Source organism: Pseudophryne corroboree, chromosome 1 (assembly GCF_028390025.1).
Source record: "Pseudophryne corroboree isolate aPseCor3 chromosome 1, aPseCor3.hap2, whole genome shotgun sequence".
NCBI classification, from domain to species: domain Eukaryota; kingdom Metazoa; phylum Chordata; class Amphibia; order Anura; family Myobatrachidae; genus Pseudophryne; species Pseudophryne corroboree.
The window spans coordinates 771,813,881-771,829,922 of NC_086444.1; positions in this window are offsets into that span (position 1 = coordinate 771,813,881).

Consider the following 16,042-nt stretch of genomic DNA (forward strand, 5'->3'; position numbering starts at 1 on the left):
GTGCAGTATATAGTAGGAGGACAGTGCAGAATTTTACTGAACACCAGTATATATATAGTAGTACAGTGCAGTAGTCCACTGCTCTACCTCTGTGTCGTCAAGTATACTATGCATCCATACCTGTGCTGCATTTTAGTTGTGCGCAGTATATAGTAGGAGGACAGTGCAGAATTTTGCTGACCACCAGTATATATATATAGCAGTACGGTACAGTAGTCCACTGCTCTACCTCTATGTCGTCAAGTATAATATGCATCCATACCTGTGCTGCATTTTAGTTGTGCGCAGTATAGAGTAGGAGGAAAGTGCAGAATTTTGCTGACCACCAGTATATATATATATATATATAGCAGTATGGTACAGTAGTCCACTGCTCTACCTCTGTGTCGTCAAGTATACTATGCATCCATACCTGTGCTGCATTTTAGTTGTGTGCAGTATATAGTAGGAGGACAGTGCAGAATTTTGCTGACCACCAGTATATATACATAGCAGTACGGTACAGTAGTCCACTGCTCTACCTCTGTGTCGTCAAGTATACTATGCATCGCTACCTGTGCTGCATTTTAGTTGTGCGCAGTATATAGTAGGAGGACATTGCAGAATTTTGCTGACCACCAGTATATATATAGCAGTACGGTACAGTAGTCCACTGCTCTACCTCTGTGTCGTCAAGTATACTATGCATCCATACCTGTGCTGCATTTTAGTTGTGCACAATATATAGTAGGAGGACGGTGCAGAATTTTGCAGACCACCAGTATATATATATAGCAGTACGGTACAGTAGTCCACTGCTCTACCTCTGTGTCGTCAAGTATATTATGCATCCATACCTGTGCTGCATTTTAGTTGTGCGCAGTATATAGTAGGAGGACAGTGCAGAATTTTGCTTACCACCAGTATATATATATATATATATATATATATAGCAGTACGGTACAGTAGTCCACTGCTCTACCTCTGTGTCATCAAGTATACTATGCATCCATACCTGTGCTGCATTTTAGTTGTGCGCAGTACATAGTAGGAGGACAGTGCAGAATTTTGCTGACCACCAGTATATATATAGCAGTATGGTACAGTAGTCCACTGCTCTACCTCTGTTTCGTCAAGTATGCTACAAATGTTCAGTAAAATGAACCAAAAATCAAAATTAAAAGCATCTGATGAGAAGCGTAAACTTGCCAATATGCCATTTACGACACGGAGTGGCAAGGAACGGCTGAGGCCCTGGCCTATGTTCATGGCTAGTGGTTCAGATGCACATGAGGATGGAAGCACTCATCCTCTCGCTAGAAAACTGCAGTGCCACTCCTAGATGGGCCAGGTGTCTGTGTCGGCCACTTGGGTCGCTTAGCTTAGCCATCCAGCGACCTTGGTGCACCTCTTTTTTTCTTTGCATCATTTGCTGTTTGGGGACAATTTTTTAAATCTGCCATCCTGTCTGACACTGCAGTGCCACTCCTAGATGGGCCAGGCATATGTGTCGGCCACTTGGGTCGCTTAGCTTAGTCACACAGCTACCTCATTGCACCTCTTTTTTTTTTTTGCATCATGTGCTATTTGGGGACTATTTTTTAAATCTGCCATCCTGTCTGACACTGCAGTGCCACTACTAGATGGGCCAAGTGTTTGTGTCGGCCACTTGGGTCGCTTAGCTTAGCCATCTAGCAACCTTGGTGCACCTCTTTTTTTCTTTGCATCATGTGCTGTTTGGGGACTATTTTTTAAATCTGCCATCCTGTCTGACACTGCAGTGCCACTCCTAGATGGGCCAGGTGTTTGTGTCGGCCACTTGGGTCGCTTAGCTTAGTCACACAGCTACCTCATTGCACCTATTTTTTTCTTTGCATCATGTGCTGTTTTCGGACTATTTTTTAAATCTGCCATCCTGTCTGACACTGCAGTGCCACTCCTAGATGGGCCAGGTGTTTGTGTCGGCCACTTGGGTCGCTTAGCTTAGTCACACAGCTACCTCATTGCATCTCTTTTTTTCTTTGCATCATGTGCTGTTTGGGGACTATTTTTTAAATCTGCCATCCTGTCTGACACTGCAGTGCCACTCCTAGATGGGCCAGGTGTATGTGTCGGCCACTTGGGTCACTTAGCTTAGTCACACAGCTACCTCATTGCACCTATTTTTTTCTTTGCATTATGTGCTGTTTGGGGACTATTTTTTAAATCTGCCATCCTGTCTGACACTGCAGTGCCACTCCTAGATGGGCCAGGTGTTTGTGTCGGCCACTTGGGTCGCTTAGCTTAGTCACACAGCTACCTCATTGCACCTCTTTTTTTCTTTGCATCATGTGCTGTTTGGGGACTATTGTTTAAATCTGCCATCCTGTCTGACACTGCAGTACCACTCCTAGATGGGCCAGGTGTTTGTGTCAGCCACTTGGGTCGCTTAGCTTAGCCATCCAGCGACCTCGGTGCAAATTTTAGGACTAAAAATAATATTGTGAGGTGTGAGGTGTTCAGAATAGACTGGAAATGTGTGGAAAATATGGTTATTGAGGTTAATAATACTATGGGATCAAAATGACCCCCCAAATTCTATGATTTAAGCTTCTTTTGAGGGTTTTTTGTAAAAAAAACACCCGAATCCAAAACACACCCGAATCCGACAAAAAAATTTCAGGGAGGTTTTGCCAAAACGTGTCCGAATCCAAAACACAGCCGCGGAACCGAATCCAAAACCAAAACACAAAACCCAACAAATTTCCGGTGCACAGCACTAATATATGTATATATATAAATATATATATACAAAACAGTGCGCAATAAGACCTGTTTCCAATTAGTCCAATAATACAGTCTGGGGTCTTTAAAGGATGCTTCCGTGCAGCCAATTCCTTGGAGCCATCCCATCGGCTCAATACATGTAAAAAAGCACAGAATGGATGGCACACATGTGAGTATAATTAAAAGCTTTACTAGCACAAAGTATTAAGCTCACATACATCAAAGTTTAAAATCACCGGCTTCGATCACAATCTCCCACAAAAGCTCTTCCGGACGTGCTCTGCAGTAAGAACGGGATTTGAGAACGCCGGGTGTAAACGCACGAATGTACCGCACTGGAACCACAGGAAGAAAGTCACTCGTCCACTGCTCGAAGTCCAGTGTGACAAAACCGGTCGGGATCAGTGGAATCATTCTGTGCTTTTTTACTTAGATATATATATATTTTACTATTTGTTTTACCAAATGACAGCTTACACTGTGGGGTATCACAGATCTTTTATGTATGAGAACAAATGCAGTAGTATACAGTACATAAACATTTTTTACTTTTTTTTGCTTTTATTAACCTAAGAACTTATTTTGCAAATAACACTGCAGAGTCACCCAGCTTATATTTGGAGGGGACACAGCGCAACACAGCAGCGGTCACTGACTGGACTGTATGGATATAGGGGATGATTCAGACCTGATAGCTGGGCTGCAAACTTTGCTGTCCTGCGTTCAGATAGTCGCCGCCCCCAGGGGGAGTGTAAATTCGCTGTACAAGTGTGCGATCTCATGTGTACGCAGAGCTGCAATACTCCACTGTGTGCAGTCTCTGTGCATCCCAGTACTTACTCCTACATTGCAATGAGAACAGGCTGATCGGGGCTGGAGCTGATGCTAGACACCCTCCCTGAAAATGCTTGGGCACGCCTGTGTTTTTCCAGACACTCCCAAAAAACGCTCAGTTGCCTTCCACAAACAGCCTCTTCCTGTCAATCATCTTGCGAACACCCGTGATATCAGATTTTTCACACCATCCTGGCACTGACCGGCTATGCCCTTTGTTGTTGTCCAACGCACATGCGCATTGCAGTGCATACACACAGCAGCGATCTGACTTACCTCCATAGTACAATGGAGACAGCACAGCCCAGCAGCCACTGACTGGATTTTATGGACAGTGGACACAGCACAATAAAGACAGCACAGCCACTGACTGGAGTGTATGGAGAAATGGTGCCAATTCACCATCACAGGGTCCTTATGTAAAATCTAAAACATGTGAGAATCTGATACCAGAATAATGAAGTTTTGCCTCATTTTGAAACCTTAGCAAGGCAGTAAAACCTGAGCTGCCGCTCTGATTTCCTCATATCGTCCAAGTACGGTGGGAGATCCGAGCCTGCACATGTCTAATAAAAATGTATCTTAAAATACTCCACAGACTCTACCTAACTCTATATTAAATGCCTAAAATCTGACCAGTTTAGCCTAGGCCTTGAACAAGTTGTGGACAGAGGATAGAAATTTTGTACATATTTTAGCATAGCACCTCTCTTCTCCCCATTTGGAATGATATTGAATACCTTATCTCCTCAATTTTCTCTACTTTCTTGACACTATCCCCTTCCATAGTGTCACAGCATGCTGAAGCCCAGCACTTTTTACCAGATCTGGCAGCGCTGGTTCTCCATGCGTGGTTCCAGCGCTGCGGTTATTTGGTGCAAACCAGATACTGATAGGAACCCTGTCAGAGGGCTGAGACCTGCATATAGGGTGCAGCAAGCCCCAAACACCCTTGCAGAGGTACCTGGTGAAAACCACTGATATGTTAGATTCAGTATGGTATTAACAAATTCTACTAAGTACATTCAAACATCCATACCATCTATCCCAGAGTTGTTTCCTTTTATTAAATGGTTCAGTAGGAGCACATTTTATGCTGAACGTTATGTAGAATTTATTGCTGCCTCTTCCTTATTACTCAAATTACTTGAATAGCTCTGCCTTTATATTATTGTATTTGCTCTTTTTTGTAGTGTCACTTTTGTAATATATACTTTATATGATTCTCTGGGTGTTATTATGATATACTACTGAGTTGCATCCATATGCAAGCCCCCATACCCCTTCTTTCCTTTTGTCCACTTTCCCCATTTTGTGATGTTGATACTTGTATTGTATTCTGTCTTGCTTGTTACTGTGATTTTGTCACACAAAGAACCTTCAAATACCTAGGCACAAACAACCCCTTCTGGCATTGAAAGGGTTAATATCCATAAAGGTTGGAGAAATGACCGGTTCTGTATTGACCATTTACGACAAGAGTTCTCAACATACATAATGAGGACTTTGTTTTGATCCATTTTATTTTGTCTTTGAAATAGCCTAAAATCTGTAAGCACTTTTAAATAATCATATACTATTTGCAATCCTTTTTTTGTAACTTTAAGCTCTGAAGTTATTCTTGAAATTATAGCCTAATTTCTAGATCTGATTTTCTGTGTTCTTAGACCTACAATCTTGAGAGGCACACACTACTGATTTTTAAGGTGTATACTGTGAGCTGAACCAAAAGGGTCACTGTGGGAAGCATTATTTCCACCAATCCATTTGGTGAGGGCAATTACCATGTCTGAAGTACCCCATAAAATCACTGGTTGCAATTTTTAGATTGACTTATCTGGAGAATTGACTGGACTGTCATGACAGTGGCTAGTATATTTTAGAGATGAGCGGGTTCGGTTCCTCAGAATCCGAACCCCCCCGAACTTCAGCCTTTTTACACGGGTCCGAGGCAGGTTCGAACCTTCCCGCCTTGCTCGGCTAACCCGAGCGCGCCCGAACGTCATCATCCCGCTGTCGGATTCTCGCGAGACTCGGATTCTATATAAGGAGCCGCGCGTCGCCGCCATTTTCACACGTGCATTGAGATTGATAGGGAGAGGACGTGGCTGGCGTCCTCTCCGTTTATAGAGAAGAGAGTAGAGAGTTAGAGACACTATTTAGTATTTACTAATTTTGGGGAGCATATTAGGACTGGAGTACTACTACTTGCTGATAGTGTGACCATTGACCACCAGTTTAATTAATCCGTTCTCTGCCTGAAAAAAAACGATACACAGTGTGACACAGTCACATACCATATCTGTGCTCAGCCTCAGTGTGCTGCATCATCATATGTAATACTGTATATCTGACTGTGCTGAGTGCTCACTGCTCACACAGCTTAATTGTGGGGGAGACTGGGGAGCAGTTAGAGCAGGAGTACATAAATAATATATTTTAAGTACAGTGCACACTTTTGCTGCCAGAGTGCCACACTGCCAATGTGACTGACCAGTGACCACACTGACCACCAGTATATTGTGATTGTCTGCTTAGGACGGAGTACTACTTGCTGATAGTGTGACCAGTGACCAGTGACCACCACCAGTTTAATTAATCCGTTCTCTGCCTGAAAAAAAAACGATACACAGTGTGACACAGTCACATACCATATCTGTGCTCAGCCCAGTGTGCTGCATCATATGTAATACTGTATATCATTATCTGACTGTGCTGAGTGCTCACTGCTCACACAGCTTAATTGTGGGGGAGACTGGGGAGCAGTTATAGCAGGAGTACATATTTTAAGTACAGTGCACACTTTTGCTGCCAGAGTGCCACTGCCAGTGTGACTGACCAGTGACCACTGACCACCAGTATATTGTGATTGTCTGCTGACCACCAGTATATTGTGATTGTCTGTCTGAAAAAGTTAAACACTCGTCGTGTGGTGTTTTTATAAACGCATTCTGCAGACAGTGTCCAGCAGGTCCGTCATTACATAATATATACCTGTCCGGCTGCAGTACTAGTGTGATATATATATATATATTTTAATTTTATCTCATTATCATCCAGTCTATATTAGCAGCAGACACAGTACGGTAGTCCACGGCTGTAGCTACCTCTGTGTCGGCAGTCGCTCGTCCATCCATAATTGTATACCACCTACCCGTGGTTTTTTTTTCTATCTTCTTGATACTAGTAGCTTACTTTAGGAGTCTGCAGTGCTGACAGACAGTGTCCAGCAGGTCCGTCATTACATAATATATATACCTGTCCGGCTGCAGTACTAGTGTGATATATATATATATTTTAATTTTATCTCATTATCATCCTGTCTATATTAGCAGCAGACACAGTACGGTAGTCCACGGCTGTAGCTACCTCTGTGTCGGCAGTCGCTCGTCCATTCATAATTGTATACCACCTACCCGTGGTTTTTTTTTCTATCTTCTTGATACTAGTAGCTTACTTTAGGAGTCTGCAGTGCTGACAGACAGTGTCCAGCAGGTCCGTCATTACATAATATATATACCTGTCCGGCTGCAGTACTAGTGTGATATATATATATATTTTATTTTTATCTCATTATCATCCAGTCTATATTAGCAGCAGACACAGTACGGTAGTCCACGGCTGTAGCTACCTCTGTGTCGGCAGTCGCTCGTCCATCCATAATTGTATACCACCTACCCGTGGTTTTTTTTTCTATCTTCTTGATACTAGTAGCTTACTTTAGGAGTCTGCAGTGCTGACAGACAGTGTCCAGCAGGTCCGTCATTACATAATATATATACCTGTCCGGCTGCAGTACTAGTGTGATATATATATATATTTTATTTTTATCTCATTATCATCCAGTCTATATTAGCAGCAGACACAGTACGGTAGTCCACGGCTGTAGCTACCTCTGTGTCGGCAGTCGCTCGTCCATCCATAATTGTATACCACCTACCCGTGGTTTTTTTTCTATCTTCTTGATACTAGTAGCTTACTTTAGGAGTCTGCAGTGCTGACAGACAGTGTCCAGCAGGTCCGTCATTACATAATATATATACCTGTCCGGCTGCAGTACTAGTGTGATATATATATATATTTTAATTTTATCTCATTATCATCCAGTCTATATTAGCAGCAGACACAGTACGGTAGTCCACGGCTGTAGCTACCTCTGTGTCGGCAGTCTCTCGTCCATCCATAATTGTATACTAGTATCCATCCATCTCCATTGTTTACCTGAGGTGCCTTTTAGTTGTGCCTATTAAAATATGGAGAACAAAAATGTTGAGGTTCCAAAAATAGGGAAAGATCAAGATCGACTTCCACCTCGTGCTGAAGCTGCTGCCACTAGTCATGGCCGAGATGATGAAATTCCATCAACGTCGTCTGCCAAGGCCGATGCCCAATGTCATAGTACAGAGCATGTAAAATCCAAAACACCAAATATCAGTAAAAAAAGGACTCAAAAATCTAAAATAAAATTGTCGTAGGAGAAGCGTAAACTTGCCAATATGCCATTTACCACACGGAGTGGCAAGGAACGGCTGAGGCCCTGGCCTATGTTCATGGCTAGTGGTTCAGCTTCACATGAGGATGGAAGCACTCAGCCTCTCGCTAGAAAAAAGAAAAGACTTAAGCTGGCAAAAGCACAGCAAAGAACTGTGCGTTCTTCGAAATCCCAAATCCACAAGGAGAGTCCAATTGTGTCGGTTGCGATGCCTGACCTTCCCAACACTGGACGTGAAGAGCATGCGCCTTCCACCATTTGCATGCCCCCTGCAAGTGCTGGAAGGAGCACCCGCAGTCCAGTTCCTGATAGTCAGATTGAAGATGTCAGTGTTGAAGTACACCAGGATGAGGAGGATATGGGTGTTGCTGGCGCTGGGGAGGAAATTGACAAGGAGGATTCTGATGGTGAGGTGGTTTGTTTAAGTTAGGCACCCGGGGAGACACCTGTTGTCCATGGGAGGAATATGGCCATTGACATGCCTGGTGAAAATACCAAAAAAATCAGCTCTTCGGTGTGGAAGTATTTCAACAGAAATGCAGACAACATTTGTCAAGCCGTGTGTTGCCTTTGTCAAGCTGTAATAAGTAGGGGTAAGGACGTTAACCACCTCGGAACATCCTCCCTTATACGTCACCTGCAGCGCATTCATAATAAGTCAGTGACAAGTTCAAAAACTTTGGGCGACAGCGGAAGCAGTCCACTGACCAGTAAATCCCTTCCTCTTGTAACCAAGCTCACGCAAACCACCCCACCAACTCCCTCAGTGTCAATTTCCTCCTTCCCCAGGAATGCCAATAGTCCTGCAGGCCATGTCACTGGCAATTCTGACGAGTCCTCTCCTGCCTGGGATTCCTCCGATGCATCCTTGCGTGTAACGCCTACTGCTGCTGGCGCTGCTGTTGTTGCTGCTGGGAGTCGATGGTCATCCCAGAGGGGAAGTCGTAAGACCACTTTTACTACTTCCACCAAGCAATTGACTGTCCAACAGTCCTTTGCGAGGAAGATGAAATATCACAGCAGTCATCCTGCTGCAAAGCGGATAACTGAGGCCTTGGCATCCTGGGTGGTGAGAAACATGGTTCCGGTATCCATCATTACTGCAGAGCCAACTAGAGACTTGTTGGAGGAACTGTGTCCCCGGTACCAAATACCATCTAGGTTCCATTTCTCTAGGCAGGCGATACCGAAAATGTACACAGACCTCAGAAAAAGAGTCACCAGTGTCCTAAAAAATGCAGCTGTACCCAATGTCCACTTAACCACGGACATGTGGACAAGTGGAGCAGGGCAGGGTCAGGACTATATGACTGTGACAGCCCACTGGGTAGATGTATGGACTCCCGCCGCAAGAACAGCAGTGGCGGCACCAGTAGCAGCATCTCGCAAACGCCAACTCTTTCCTAGGCAGGCTACGCTTTGTATCACCGGTTTCCAGAATACGCACACAGCTGAAAACCTCTTACGGCAACTGAGGAAGATCATCGCGGAATGGCTTACCCCAATTGGACTCTCCTGTGGATTTGTGGCATCGGACAATGCCAGCAATATTGTGTGTGCATTAAATATGGGCAAATTCCAGCACGTACCATGTTTTGCACATACCTTGAATTTGGTGGTGCAGAATTATTTAAAAAACGAGAGGGGCGTGCAAGAGATGCTGTCGGTGGCCAGAAGAATTGCGGGACACTTTCGGCGTACAGGCACCACGTACAGAAGACTGGAGCACCACCAAAAACGCCTGAACCTGCCCTGCCATCATCTGAAGCAAGAAGTGGTAACGAGGTGGAATTCAACCCTATATATGCTTCAGAGGTTGGAGGAGCAGCAAAAGGCCATTCAAGCCTATACAATTGAGCACAATATAGGAGGTGGAATGCACCTGTCTCAAGCGCAGTGGAGAATGATTTCAACGTTGTGCAAGGTTCTGCTGCCCTTTGAACTTGCCACACGTGAAGTCAGTTCAGACACTGCCAGCCTGAGTCAGGTCATTCCCCTCATCAGGCTTTTGCAGAAGAAGCTGGAGACATTGAAGGAGGAGCTAACACAGAGCGATTCCGCTAGGCATGTGGGACTTGTGGATGGAGCCCTTAATTCGCTTAACAAGGATTCACGGGTGGTCAATCTGTTGAAATCAGAGCACTACATTTTGGCCACCGTGCTCGATCCTAGATTTAAAACCTACCTTGGATCTCTCTTTCCGGCAGAAACAAGTCTGCTGGGGTTCAAAGACCTGCTGGTGAGAAAATTGTCAAGTCAAGCGGAACGCGACCTGTCAACATCTCCTCCTTCACATTCTCCCGCAACTGGGGGTGCAAGGAAAAGGCTCAGAATTCCGAGCCCACCCGCTGGCGGTGATGCAGGGCAGTCTGGAGCGACTGCTGATGCTGACATCTGGTCCGGACTGAAGGACCTGCCAACGATTACGGACATGTCGTCTACTGGCACTGCATATGATTCTCTCACCATTGAAAGAATGGTGGAGGATTATATGAGTGACCGCATCCAAGTAGGCACGTCAGACAGTCCGTACTTATACTGGCAGGAAAAAGAGGCAATTTGGAGGCCCTTGCACAAACTGGCTTTATTCTACCTAAGTTGCCCTCCCACAAGTGTGTACTCCGAAAGAGTGTATAGTGCCGCCGCTCACCTTGTCAGCAATCGGCGTACGAGGTTACTTCCAGAAAATGTGGAGAAGATGATGTTCATTAAAATGAATTATAATCAATTCCTCCGTGGAGACATTGACCAGCAGCAATTGCCTCCACAAAGTACACAGGGAGCTGAGATGGTGGATTCCAGTGGGGACGAATTGATAATCTGTGAGGAGGGGGATGTACACGGTGATATATCGGAGGATGATGATGAGGTGGACATCTTGCCTCTGTAGAGCCAGTTTGTGCAAGGAGAGATTAATTGCTTCTTTTTTGGTGGGGGTCCAAACCAACCCGTCATTTCAGTCACAGTCGTGTGGCAGACCCTGTCACTGAAATGATGGGTTGGTTAAAGTGTGCATGTCCTGTTTATACAACATAAGGGTGGGTGGGAGGGCCCAAGGACAATTCCATCTTGCACCTCTTTTTTCTTTCATTTTTCTTTGCGTCATGTGCTGTTTGGGGAGTGTTTTTTGGAAGGGCCATCCTGCGTGACACTGCAGTGCCACTCCTAGATGGGCCAGGTGTTTGTGTCGGCCACTAGGGTCGCTTAGCTTACTCACACAGCTACCTCATTGCGCCTCTTTTTTTCTTTGCGTCATGTGCTGTTTGGGGAGTGTTTTTTGGAAGGGCCATCCTGCGTGACACTACAGTGCCACTCCTAGATGGGCCAGGTGTTTGTGTCGGCCACTAGGGTCGCTTAGCTTACTCACACAGCTACCTCATTGCGCCTCTTTTTTTCTTTGCGTCATGTGCTGTTTGGGGAGTGTTTTTTGGAAGGGCCATCCTGCGTGACACTGCAGTGCCACTCCTAGATGGGCCAGGTGTTTGTGTCGGCCACTAGGGTCGCTTATCTTACTCACACAGCTACCTCATTGCGCCTCTTTTTTTCTTTGCGTCATGTGCTGTTTGGGGAGTGTTTTTTGGAAGGGCCATCCTGCGTGACACTGCAGTGCCACTCCTAGATGGGCCAGGTGTTTGTGTCGGCCACTTGGGTCGCTTAGCTTAGTCATCCAGCGACCTCGGTGCAAATTTTAGGACTAAAAATAATATTGTGAGGTGTGAGGTGTTCAGAATAGACTGAAAATGAGTGGAAATTATGGTTTTTGAGGTAAATAATACTTTGGGATCAAAATGACCCCCAAATTCTATGATTTAAGCTGTTTTTAGGTTTTTTTTAAAAAAAACACCCGAATCCAAAACACACCCGAATCCGACAAAAAAAATTCGGTGAGGTTTTGCCAAAACGCGGTCGAACCCAAAACACGGCCGCGGAACCGAACCCAAAACCAAAACACAAAACCCGAAACATTTCAAGTGCACATCTCTAGTATATTTGATATTTTGCTGTTACATGTCATAGAGATATACTTCCATTTTATCATAGCTTCCCACTTTTGCAGCTTCCATGTATTATCTTATATATAGTTTCTCACGTTATTTATGAGTATATATCGATTTAGATAATTCAGTGTATCTCTTTTTAGAGAATTCATGTTGTACTACAGGTGTTGAAGTATTAAATAAGTATTAAATAATGACTATAATACTAGATAGTAATTTGTGTTCTAGCTTCACCACATATGATTGCTCATGAATAAAATTGAATATAGATTCAGCCAGACATCTATTGCTTCATGAAAGAATGTCCTAAATGTCACATGTAGATGGCACAGAAAAGTTTATGTCCCTAGTAGTTATATGATTGGATTAAACTATTTTGCATACATATCATGGGGTATATTTACTAAGCTCCCGATTTTGACTGATTTTGAGTTTTTTCTTCAAAGTGTCATCTCAGGAATTTACTAAACTCAAATCTCGGCAGTGATGAGGGCATTTGTATTTTTTTTTTTGAAGGCAAAGAAAAAAAATACGAATGAATACACCATCGGTCAAACATGCCTGTTATTTTATACATCTCGGTAATTTACTAAAAATTCGTATTCACAATCACTGCCGGCAATAGCCAAACACTGCCGTGAAAAAATGCAAATCATAAAAAAAAGCAGTTTTCAAATATACCTGCTTTTTTTTACCGTATTCTGATAGGCATGCACGGATCAGTGAGATCCGTGCATGTTTATCAGTGGGAAGGGGTGTGAAAGAGTTAAAAATCAGAATTTTTTTTTGCGTGGGGTCCCCCCTCCTAAGCATAACCAGCCTCGGGCTCTTTGAGCTGGTCCTGGTTGTAAAAATACGTGTAAAAAATTGACTGGGGTTCCCCCATATTTTAACAACCAGCACCAGCCCTGGTCCTGGTGCAAAAAATATGGGGAACAAAAAACGTAGGGGTCCCCCGTAATTTTAACACCAGCACCGGGCTCCACTAGTCAGAGAGATAATGCCACAGCCGGGGAACACTGTTATATTGGTCCCTGCGGCCCTGGCATTAACTCACCAACTAGTCAGCCCTGGCCGGGGTACCCTGGAGGAGTGGGGACCCCTTAAATCAAGGGGCCCCACCTCCAGCTACCCAAGAACCAGGGGTGAAGCCCAAGGCTGTCCCCCCACGTCCGTGGGCAGTGGATGGGAGGCTGATAGCCTTTTGTGTAAAAAGAGAATATTGTTTTTTGTAGCAGAACTACAAGTCATAGCAAGCCTCCCCCGCAAGCTGGTACTTGGAGAACCACAAGTACCAGCATGCAGGGGAAAAACGGTCCCGCTGGTACCTGTAGTTCTACTACAAAAAAAATACCCAAATAAAAACAAAACACAGACACCGTGAAAGTAAAAGTTTAATCAACATACATGCACACTTACATACATACATACTTACTTACCTATGTTGACACGAAGCACTCGGTCCCCTTGTCCAGTAGTATCCAGGGGTACCTGTAAATAAAATTATACTTACAAAGAATCCGAGATAGATCGGTCCTCTTCTTAAAAGTTATTATCCACATACTTGGTAAAATAAAAAAACGAAATACCTGGTCCACGCACTGAAAGGGGTCCCATGTTTACACATGGAACCCCTTTCCCCGAATGTCAGGACCCCCCGTGACTCCTGTCAAAGAGGGTCCCTTCAGCCAATCAGGGAGTGCCACATCATGGCACTCTCCTGATTGGCTGTGCGCTCCTGCACTGTCAGTCAGGCGGTGCACTGTGGATACAATGTAGTGCAGCAGCATCCAATGGTGGGAACTTTGCAGTCTGCGGTAGACCGCAAGGTTAAGTGGGGCCAACCACAAGAGTGACCCCACTTAATGTGAAATATAATATCCAAGATAAAGCTCGGTGGGAATGGCCCAAGTACAGTTCTACCTTGCACCACCATTCATTTCTCCCACTGCTGTGTATCAGTGTTTCAAAGATATGCCATAAACGGCCATGTGTTTGTATCGCTGCTCTGTCACTTAGTAAACCAAACAGCTCACTGCAGACTTTGGCCTGAAGTGGATGAAAACAACATTGTGAGCTGGAAGGTGGTCAATATTGTCTTCAAATGACTGGAAATTAATGTTATTGAGGTTAATAATACTGTTGGAACACAAAAATGCCCAAATTAAGTGATTTTACCTTTTCTTGTAAATGTAAAGAAAAAAAACAGTTAAAACCAAAGCCAGTCGTGGTGGTTTCTCAAATCTAAAGCTGGCCGACGAATTAGAACCAAATCCAAGTCAGATCTGATTGTTGATGTGCTTAGCCAAGCATAGGGCTAGTCCTCACCGCATGTCAGGCCCCTCTCCCCCCCCAGCACAGGTACAAAAGCATCGCCTGGTGGCGATGCTTTTGCACCTAGCGAGTAGCTCCCAGCCAGCGCAGCTGCTGCTTGCTGACAGGCCTCTACCCGCCGCGTCCCGGGTCGCAGCTGCATGTGATGTCACACAGCCACCACGGCAAGGCCCTTAAACATGCCTGTATTGTCCGGACCGTGACCCACCTATGGCATCCTAACGCTGTTGGCATGCCCCCTCCCACCCCACAACCGCCTTTGTCTGTCAATCAGGCAGAGGCGATTGCAGCTCAGAGATGCTGTTAATATCTCACTGGGCTCCCGAGGTGCGCACTCCACATAGTTATTTGGACTGTGATCGCTGCCGCGATCCAGTCTGAATTAGGCCCTCGGTTCAGATCGGGTCTCCTCAGGAGATCCGACCTGAGTTTTGGCTCAGTTCAGATCCAGAAGACTTGTGTGGAATTGGATTTCTGGAGAACCGAACCACACATCTCTAATTAGAAGTGGCCGTGTATAGAATGGGATGGAAAATCAAAAGTTATTTCCGGTATTCGTCTATCACACCAAATACAGTAGTCTTCTAGCAGGGCCCTAATAAAAGTTGAGACTGTCTACAACCACTTTAGTAATGGTACTTTCTACTTCTCCACAATAGCTTGGAAGCTTTACAGCATGGCAGTCACAGCTCTTTATCTAATTTGTTTTAAACCCATCTACGGTATGTCATAACCAATGAAGTATATGGAGAACTAGAGAAAGCAGTGTACATTCTGTATCTACGCTTTTTTTTCTGTATGTCGCCATTAATTTGAATTTAGTTATCAATAGCTTGGCTACAGGATAAATGCAACTGCTGAGATGTGTACAGCAACTAACACATTAAAGTAAATAGTGATGCTTTGCCTCCTGTTTACTTACAGCCTGCCTGTGTGGTATGGAACACTGATTTGGAAAAACCCCACTATTGATCATTTTTATAGTGCTATGCAACACAGCTCTTCATATGCATTCAACACTACTCAAATAGTATATTATCATTATAACTATTGATTTTCATATCAAATGTGACAAATGTCTTTGGGTAACATTAATCTATTTTATACTCACCTTAACAAAAGCTCATCTAAGAGAAAAAAAATGCTTTCTCTTTCCTCTTGTCATTTAGTTTAACTATCAGGCATAGTCTGCACATGACTGGCATTCAGCTGAAAACATTTGGCAGTAAAACAACATACACTGTAAACCTTTATGGTGCTATAAGCCAGTCAGCATTGGCGATAAGCTGGAATATATTCCTTGTGCTTCTGCTCTCAATGTGATACCAGAATATAAATCTAAAGTATTAAATGTCTTATTTAACATTCATATTACATTCCTACTGGCTTTGCTTTTAAATAACAAACTATAACAGTACTATGATGTTAATTACATGAAAATGTACTGTCAGTTATATGAAAATTTAAATACAGGGGATTCTTATGCGATTGTTTTCTGGGGATATTAAAAGATCAATGTCACAACATTGCAATCAGTTTTTGTATTTGTTAGGATAATTAATTGTGTGTTTAATTTTGAATGTATTATTTACTTTATCTTATGGCAGATGTATGTAATATCACCATCATTCATGAGTAA